We start from the raw sequence: 9473 nt of genomic DNA, 5'->3' as shown, positions 1-9473 counted from the left end.
TGCAAAGCCAGAACCGCGGCAGGAGCAGCGATGGAGGAAAGAGCCGTGTCGATAATACCTTCTGAGGGGAAAGAGTTGGTTGTGGGTCTTCCTCAACATATGCGTTTTTGTTCCCCTCCATTGCTCCTCCCTTCGATGACCGAGAGAGAACTTACATTAGCCACCATTGCCGAATTTTCCTGCGCCACCGAATCCTCTGTTTCTCCTATGCTCTGTTCGTCCCGCACTCTCGCCTCCTCTGTTTCCTTCTCGTTCCTCCTTTTTCCCAATAATTCCCTTCTTTTTCTTTTGAAAAATCCCTTTTTATTCTCCTCCTTCCATGTTTTCTGCGCCTCCCTTTCCCAATTCCTCTCCAAAAGCGGCCCTTCCTTTTCTCTTGCTTTTTCTCCCCTTCCGACTAGTAAAGCAGCCCCCAAATGAGGTTTTTCTTGAAAATAGCCGACTAATTAGTGATATTTCACACATATTCGGCCGCCCCATTCTTCATTGCCTGTGGTTCCACATGCTTTCAAAGCCGTAGAGAACATGAACTCGTCTGGTTTCATGCCATGTTACTGCATTTTCTCGAAGAGTTTGAGAGCCAGTATCCTCTGCCCACGCTGAGCATACCCTGCAATAATTGAGCCCCAAGAGACATTATCTTGTTTAGGCAGTCGATTAAAACATTTCGTACATCTTCCATCCTCCCACATTTCACATACATGTCAACCAGTGCATTGCCAATGGCCAAATCAGATACAACACTGTCCAATGTCAGCTGAATAAATACTAGGTTCCCCTGCTCAATGGCTCCAATGTTGCCACAAGCTTTCAAACAAACCCTTGGTCACAATCAAAGTGGTCCATGAGATTGCATCTCGAGTCACCAATCTACCAAAATTCCTTATTCTTCTCTGTCTTTGGCATAAAATGAAAGAGCAAACATAACAACTAAGTATGTACAAAGTATCAAATCACACACATGACTTTTGGGTGGTTTACACACCTCGAATGCGCAGCAATACGACATCCACCCCCTCTAATCCTGTGCATCCTCCGGATGGGCCAACTACCCATGATCATTATCATCTAGATCCACAAACAGATCAATCTCTTCATTATGCATTTCCGGTAGATCAACAAGATTATCTGTCATATCATCTGTCTCTTCCATTGGAGTTTCTTGTCGTTGCTCTTCTCTTGAAAATTCTTCCAATGCATAGTCCTCATCATCCCTTTTCTTGAAAATCTTGATTCTTTTTCCAGCAATAGGCACTCTAAGCACTGTCCCATCCAATTCAATCAGCTCATATGTTGCATTATCAAAGACATGTCTGACTATGTACGGCCCAAACCATCTTTTCACCATCTTCCGAAGTGCAGTATGCTGATTTTCAAGGCTGCTATCAAAGACCAAAACCCAATCTCCCTCTTCTATTGCTCTAGGCCGCAAGCGATGCCTGCTGTCAAACCTGTCCTTATTTCTTAGTCTAGCAACCTTCAACATGTCAATAGCTAGCTGAATATCCTCAGGTCTCCTCTCCAACTGTCGAATTCGAAGAGCTAAGAGCTCTTCTCTCGTCAAATCCTCCTGCCAAGGTAGAACTGACCAAGTCAAAGCACAAGTCTCAATCGGCATAACAGGTTTCTGACCATACATCAACTCTGCAGGCATATATCCTGTGGTAACACTATGAGTCGTACGATCAGCCCACAAAGCAAATGGTAGAAGTCTCGGCCATTCTCCAATCCATCCTCTTCATGCTTTGGCTAATGCTTTCACTATCGGCGGATGCCCTCTTTCACTCTTTCCGTTTCCCTCTGGATTGTATGCTGTGGTTAGAGCCAATTTGATTCCTAGCTGAGAGAAAAACTCCCTAGCTTCATCTGCATCCAATTCACCACGATCCGCAGTGATCTTACCCACACAACCATACCTACAGAAAATTTCCTCCAATAAAAACTTACACACTGCACTAGTGGTCTTCGTTCTCAAAGATCTGCCCTCAACATGATTGGTAAGATCCTCTCTAGCCAAAACAATGTATCTCATCTGCCATAGACCCATAGGCATGGTAACCAAATCAACTACCCACTTATAATGAATGTATAGCAGATAGGTCGGATAAAGCTCATCTCTATGACGCACTACTGAATACATCTGGCAATCTCTGCAAGTCTCAACAAAGTGAGAAACATCTCTATACATGCCTTTCCACCAATATTTCTCCTTGATTTTCTCATAAGTAGCCCACACTCCTCTATGACCAGCCCAAGGACTCTCATGAAACTCCCTCATCATCTGTAACTGTGTCTCTCTATCGCAGACAACCCGCAAAGGTAATCCGCCTCTTTTCTTCGGATGCTTCCAAAGAAATCCGTCCTTGAGAAAATAACCATAAGCTTTCCTTCTGATCTTCTTGAACTCTTCATCCGTCCATTCATCTCTTTTGTTTAGTGTACTAAGGTACCTGCCAATCTGCAACCAATCTCCAACATAAAGTTCTTCTATGAAAGCCACAATATCATAGACATGACAAACATGATCAACCATAGTGGCTGAAATTTCTGCATCATCCTCTTCTGCAAGTAGAGTCTCCTCATCATCATATCTCACTCTAGACAACATATCTGCCACTGGGTTATCCTTCCCTGCTATGTGTTTAAATTCCGGATTTAATGACTTGATGTATGCAATCCATCTCAACATGGCTATATCCGGAGTAGAGCAACTCGTGATCATACCAATCAATGGCAAGCAATCTGTCTCTACCACAACTGAAGCTCCAATAAAGTACTCCTTGTCACATTTAAGAGCCGTGAAAATCCCCAATAACGCCCTCTTGATTTGCGAATATCTCCTCTGTCTCTCGTTTAGGACTTTCGCCCCAAACCGAATAGCATACCTATTTCCATCTGCATCATCTTGACCCACAGCCCAACCTATACCAATTGGACTAGTGTCAACTGTCAATACAATAGGCCTATCACAATTATAATCCACTTTCCTAAAAGTAGGAGCATTCTGCAATAACTTCTTCAATTTTCGCATGGCTTTAGTGTGGCTCTCATCCCAATAGAATTTCTGCCCCTTTCGAAGCAGCTGATACAAACAATCTGCAATGTGTGCAAAATGAGGTATCCAAATCATATAAAACACACAAGCACCAATGAATCTCCGTACCTCCAAAGTGGTAGAACAATACTCTGCAATCTTGCCTATAGCATTCACCTTATCAGGTGAGGGTTTCCTGCCATAATATCCACACATATGTCCAACAATGACAACCTCATTCACTCCAAAAACAGATTTTTGCCCTGAAAGTGTCAAGTTCACTTCTTCTAGCCTGGCCAAAATCTTCTCACATGATGAAATATGATCAGCCACAAAGTATCTGCATCCCTGCTCATTTAGGCTCTCATTCTTCTCTTCTTCTGCACACCCCTTAATGGGCACATCATCCAAGAAAGGCATAGTAAGCTGAGGTATGTAATCACGAAGGACCTTATGCATGGCATTCATCATATGCGCAACACAATTAGTGGCACCTTGAGGCAAGGTACACATCCTGACAAGCCCAATAGGAGTCCTCATGGTGGTTATGTCCTTGCTTTCCAAAGCCAGCTGAAACTGATCATATCCTGAATACAAATCACCCAAAGAATAGATGGCACGTCCAGCAAATGCCTCTACAAACTCATCCACAACTGGACCTATACCAACATTCCTGATAGTAACTCTGTTCACTGGCTGCATGTCCTGAATAAATCGGAGAGTATCATTCTTTTTTGGAACTGTAAACCACCTGTTTGAGTATGGTGCAGATGAAGGCTCAAGGATTCCCATCCTGATTTTCTCATTCAATAAATCAATCAGCTTTGGCAAGTGTGCTTTAGGCACTGGAATAGGTCGAAGATTCCATGGGATATGAGGAAGAGTAAAAATGACCATAGGAGCAACAATATCAGGATTCACACATCCAATCTCATGTGGGAAAAAAGCAAATCCCCTTTCATGACGCTCAAGCATATCCAGAAAGCATTGCTTCTCTATGGGTAACAAGAAATCACCATTTCCAATTTTCAATTCAGCAAGAGTCTCTACTGAAAATTTATGACCAATATGCTCCGGATTCCTCAAAATTTGCTGTTTAGTAGCCCTCTCTATTTGCTGATCACTATCAGGTGGAAGTGGTACAACAACCGGCTTCACCTTCTTATCCACAGTTTTGTATTTCGTGTCAACCCTGGCTTCATTATGCTCTTCTGCATTACATAAACCTTGCTGTAAATCAGCAATTCTGCACTCCAATGGCTGAATATTCTCAGCCCTTTGCTCTATGGACTGCATAGAAACAGCCCCAAACTCTGAATGCTGAAATATTTCAGCAGTAAACTCTGTTGGCTGAAAATTTTCAGCCCTCTGTTTCTCTGAAAGCTGATCATAACCAGCTGGAAACTCTGTTTGCTGAATTTCTTCAGCACTCAACACTCTTTGCTGAGTTGCCTCAGCCTCTGACTCAATCTGTGACATAAAATTTGCAATTTCATGAAACATATCCAGGGATTGCACTAATACATTACCATGACAATTCAGCATATCAGTTTTCAGCATATCTCCCATCTCTGTCATCGTATCTGCACAAATCACACTGTCATACATCCCATCTATGTGCTCATCATCCTCCAAAATTCCTGCATTTTTCAAATTTTTCTCCTTCTTGCATATATACTGCCTGGCAGCTCTAGGCAACCTAAAAGTCTTCTGATAGCTCATCGAACTGTTTGCTGAAATCCCAACATAACCGGAGGAGAAAACACTGCTGCTGCCAGGAGGCGAGAACTCCAATCTCCTCTCCTCTGTACCACCGTCGTCTCGCGAAACGGCGGTACCTAATGAAAACCCGAATCCCTCACAGTGGGCAAGGGTGCATCTCTGAGAGTATCTCTGTTTCTAACATGGTTCACACATACAATCATAAACTGAACTGCTCTCATACCATCTTTACTGCGAATCCGTGCATAAGCAGATCCATCATCCATGACCTTTGTTTCCATGCGCATCTCTATAATGAATGGCTGACCAAGAATTATGGGATAAGAGCATGAATCCTGCACAAAGAAATGAAAATCCTCCTCTACATCACCAATAGAAACCCTGACACTGGGGCAAGCAGCATATAAATCACCTGCAGTGTTATTGGCGGCTCTCATACGCCACCCATGCTCTACATCCATAGGCCATCTGTTACTCTCATAAACTCCACGAACTATGAGATTAATCTCTGAACCATGATCAACCAATGCAACATAAGGCACATGTTTCTCTCCAATCTTTACCATCGTCTCTGTAGTTGCCCTAACCCAATGGCTCCACGAAAAGTGACTATGCGGTATCATGACAGGCTCATCAATTTCAGCATAATGCATAGGCTGAACCCTCTTCTCTACCTGCGGAAAAATAGAAGCATTATCAACCATAACCTCATCCTCATCCTCATCCAACTCTCCAATCAAAACTCCCTGTGTATCAGTGGTAGCCAATGCATGTCTTTTCCTCTTCAGGACCTCCTGAAACTCTCTTTTTGAGATGCCCAAAATCTCAGAAATAGTGAAAGTCACCTCACTGCCAAGTATCTTATCATTAAAGATTTTCTTCATGTCTGTAGATGTCTCAATATCAGACATCAATCTGAATCCTGGCTGCTTTCTCTCTCTAGGCTCTTGCCTCTTTTCTCTCTTTTGAGCATCCTCCATCTGTCGATCTGGCCCTGGTCTTGAAGACGGTCCTGCAGTAGGTGGAGTAACAAACTCACCCCCTCTAGTCTTCTTAGCTGCACTTGGATTTTCTTCATCCCTCTTACGCTTCTCCTCAACAAGTACATCTGCACCATGAGATTTAGCCAAATAAGCATAAATAGAATACCTGTCAACAGGCGAGTCCCAACCTATCTCTGATCTGATGCTAGAGCCTACACTAGTCAAAACAATTTGCTGAATTTTCCCCTTGTTTGTAGTCTCCATAGCATAAGTCCATAGCGCTGACTGAGTCTCTGATCCCTTCTCAATCTGTACTCCATATGCAGAAGCATCATCTCTAGCTGTCACATAAGAAGTACGCGCAGCCATGTCCTCCACTAACTTCTTCATTTCACCTTTACCAAAGTTGGTAGCAAGTGGAGCTCCTGTCTCCGTCAACCAAATCTTACCATCTTGCCCCCAATATACCAAATTCTGCCTCCTTGCATCCTGGAAAGAGTCACAATCCTTGCAATGCTGATGCTCTGTACTATCACACCAAATACATCTCCGATCTCTCCTAGGTGCACTAGGAGCACTCCTAGGTGCAGTAGGAGCACTAGAAGAAGTAGTAGGCACAGTTGAAGCAAACTGGTCCTTCAACTTTCCCACTAACTCCGCTTTGACTGACTCAAGTGTCAAATCTGTGATGCCTTTGATTATGTCATCAATAGAGGTAGGCACCGATGGAGTGGATGGTTTTGGAGCAGAAGGTGTAGGCATCGGTCGTGGAACAGGAGGAATAGGGGGAGTAGAAACAGTAGGCACTGGCATAGGCCAAGAAACTGGCTGAGGAGGAGAAGAAATAATAAGGATAGAAGTAGGCATAGGAGCAGATGATGGTGTAGGTGTCATGGAACCATTCTGTAGGCGAGTCTTCCATATCCTCCTCTTGGTCAAAGTCGAGACTGCATCCTGAGCATCCTGCCAATAAGTTTTAAGACCCATAGGCTTCGTGCGATCTTCAAGAAGTTCACCCAATTCTTCTTGAAGAGTAGGATCAGCAGCTTGCAAGAAAAGCTCAACTTTTTCAACATACAATGCTCTTTGTTCAATAGCATCAAGCTGACTATACCTCTCTTCGAATTCTCGAATCAACTCCGAAGCAGCGAGACCTTTGTTTGGCATGTAGACCCACTCTCGGAATGACCGTCGAGTAGCCATACCAAAGTCCTCAAGGAAGTATTCTTCTTTCAAGGCCTTCTTAAAATCTTGCCAATGTGTATTTTGAATAAAAAGATGAGTCACTTTTTTTCTCAATGCAGGTGTAACAAGACGAAGGAAGTACTGACTCATAAGTCTAGCAGGAACTCCAAAAAACCCCATCTTGATCTCATATGTCTTCAAATATGCTGAAACATTACGCCCGTCAAATAGCTTCTTCTCACTCTCAACTGCTTCAATAGCCTTAGTCGCGATGTTTGCATTCTCCTGCTCCGAATAGAGTTGCCTTTGCTGAGACAACTGCTGTTGATGCATATATACAATTGTGTTTGCTGATTTTGGAGCTACATATACATGGACATATTCTGCAAAATCTGTTTTAGATCCTCCGTTGAAGTACTTGACGCAGCAGTCATTGATGGAGCTGAAGTAGACGCAGCTGGAGTTGTAGAGGAAGCTGAAATAGAGGCTGAAGTATCTCCCATCCTGAAATTTCTGCGACGCTTTCACGTCGGGTTCACCAAAGATGTCGAAGGGATTTGAAAGCCAAGTCGCGACCACAGAAGTCCTTGTTTAATTTCAGGATAGAAGATCCAACAAGCAAGAACAGGCTATTCAGGATAGTATGTCCATTCAGTTCACATTTGACAGGGACAGAATTTGCAGTCCTTATAACTCTTTGCTTCCATAATGTCTTTTCTGTAAACCAGGTCCTTTATCATTAAGCTTTCCCTGTTTCTTTGTAGATTATACAACATTTTACTCTAGCCATCAATCTTTAATATCAACATGTTTCTGTAAGAGCAACAGCTCAGTAGTCTTTTGTTTGTAGTACAGAAAAAATTTCCATATGCATCATCAGTTTCATACAGGACATAATCTGAATGACCTTTGCTTAGAAGTTATCCTTCATATAGAAAACAGTGGGAAGAACAGGGGAGGTAACAGTGGATGAATGTTTGAAATCGAGAAAAGCAAAAGAAGCAGATGACATTCTCTGATCTGTAAGGGATACTAGTAAATATCGAGCACAGGGCACATCTCTGCTGAAGACACTTCACTTATATCTACCAAGAGGGAATTGCAAAAAGTACTGGTATGTTTAAGCATAGGAGATTCTTCAGAAGGGAATCAATAGGCTTTCCACAGGTCATTCCAATTATAACACATGGATTTTCTTCTATTCATCAGTTTTCCATAGGACAGGCATTGCTAGTAGCAGTGATTGATTGTTCTTTCTCGAACTCCAGGCAGTTGAAATGGTTGAATTCTCTTCTTGGTAACTCAGATATGCCTCGACAAGGATTCCAAGGTTTTATCATAACGTGTTGAATAGCAGTCTCACCGGTGAAGAAGCTTTTCATAGAATAGCAAAGTCATGGCGATGGAAATCAAGAGGCAATCCTGTGTTGATGGATGTTGATGAAAGCCACAAGAACAGAGCAAAGAAAAGGAAAGTTGCTATGCAAGAACAATTGTATAATAAGGCTACAAACGCGACGGAAAGAAAACAACTTCTGGGCCCTCGATTTGCAGGCTATGGAGATGAGATCAAGCAGTTGCTCCAGATCACGTCGCATTGGTTTTCAGTCGCTTTGGTTTTCCACGCTGAAAATATTTCAGACGGATCTGTTTAATTCAAAGTTGGTATTCCTGTGTTCAAAGTCCATAGCATCAACTTCCTCACCACTGTAAGTAGTGGAAAACGAGTGAATCACCAGGCCGGCAACCTCTGTCTGGCCATATTCAAGCCTTGAGTGCGTACTTTCTCTTGGGAAAGTACATTTCCTTTTTCTTCTGTTTCTCTGTTTTCATGTTTGCCTGATGCTTGGTAAGCCTGCGCCAAATAGCCCGAGTCTTCTTGGGGCGCAGATGAAGAGGCAATCGCTTTGCCTTTTTGTAAGCAGCACGAAGTGCAGCTTTCTGGTTTTGGGACAAGACTGTAAGAACCTGGGCAATAGAAAGCCTAACTACTTTGATTTTGGATAGCTTGTTAGGAGCACCACCGGTGACTTTGACGACCCTCAGCAGAGCAAGCTCTGCCTTCAACTCCTTCAGCTAGCCCTGCAAGTCGGCTTTGCTCTTGGTGCGCAGTTCATGAACCTTGATCTTGGCCATTGCAAAGCCAGAACCGCGGCAGGAGCAGCGATGGAGGAAAGAGCCGTGTCGATAATACCTTCTGAGGGGAAAGAGTTGGTTGTGGGTCTTCCTCAACATATGCGTTTTTGTTCCCCTCCATTGCTCCTCCCTTCGATGACCGAGAGAGAACTTACATTAGCCACCATTGCCGAATTTTCTTGCGCCACCGAATCCTCTGTTTCTCCTATGCTCTGTTCATCCCGCACTCTCGCCCCCTCTATTTCCTTCTCGTTCCTCCTTTTTCCCAGTAATTCCCTCCTTCTTTTTCTTTTGAGAAATCCCTTTTTAGTCTCCTCCTTCCATGTTTTCTGTGCCTCCCTTTCCCAATTCCTCTCCAAAAGCGGCCCTTCCTTTTCTCTTGCTTTTTCTCCCCTTCCGACTAGTAAAGCAGC

General features: G+C 43.3%; 1 pseudogene; it reads right to left on the bottom strand.

Moving 5' to 3' along the window:
• Nucleotides 1-8688: 8688 nt before the first annotated feature.
• On the bottom strand, nucleotides 8689-9110 carry LOC148027631 (large ribosomal subunit protein uL29y pseudogene; annotated as a pseudogene).
• Between the last annotated feature and the right edge of the window lie 363 nt (nucleotides 9111-9473).

The sequence above is a fragment of the Lygodium microphyllum genome, chromosome 12 (assembly GCF_053477565.2).
Source record: "Lygodium microphyllum isolate KBCC chromosome 12, Lygodium_microphyllum_v1.1.10, whole genome shotgun sequence".
In the NCBI taxonomy this organism is placed as follows: domain Eukaryota; kingdom Viridiplantae; phylum Streptophyta; class Polypodiopsida; order Schizaeales; family Lygodiaceae; genus Lygodium; species Lygodium microphyllum.
The sequence above is the reverse complement of the archived record's forward strand: the minus strand, read 5'-3'. Positions and strand labels throughout refer to the sequence as shown.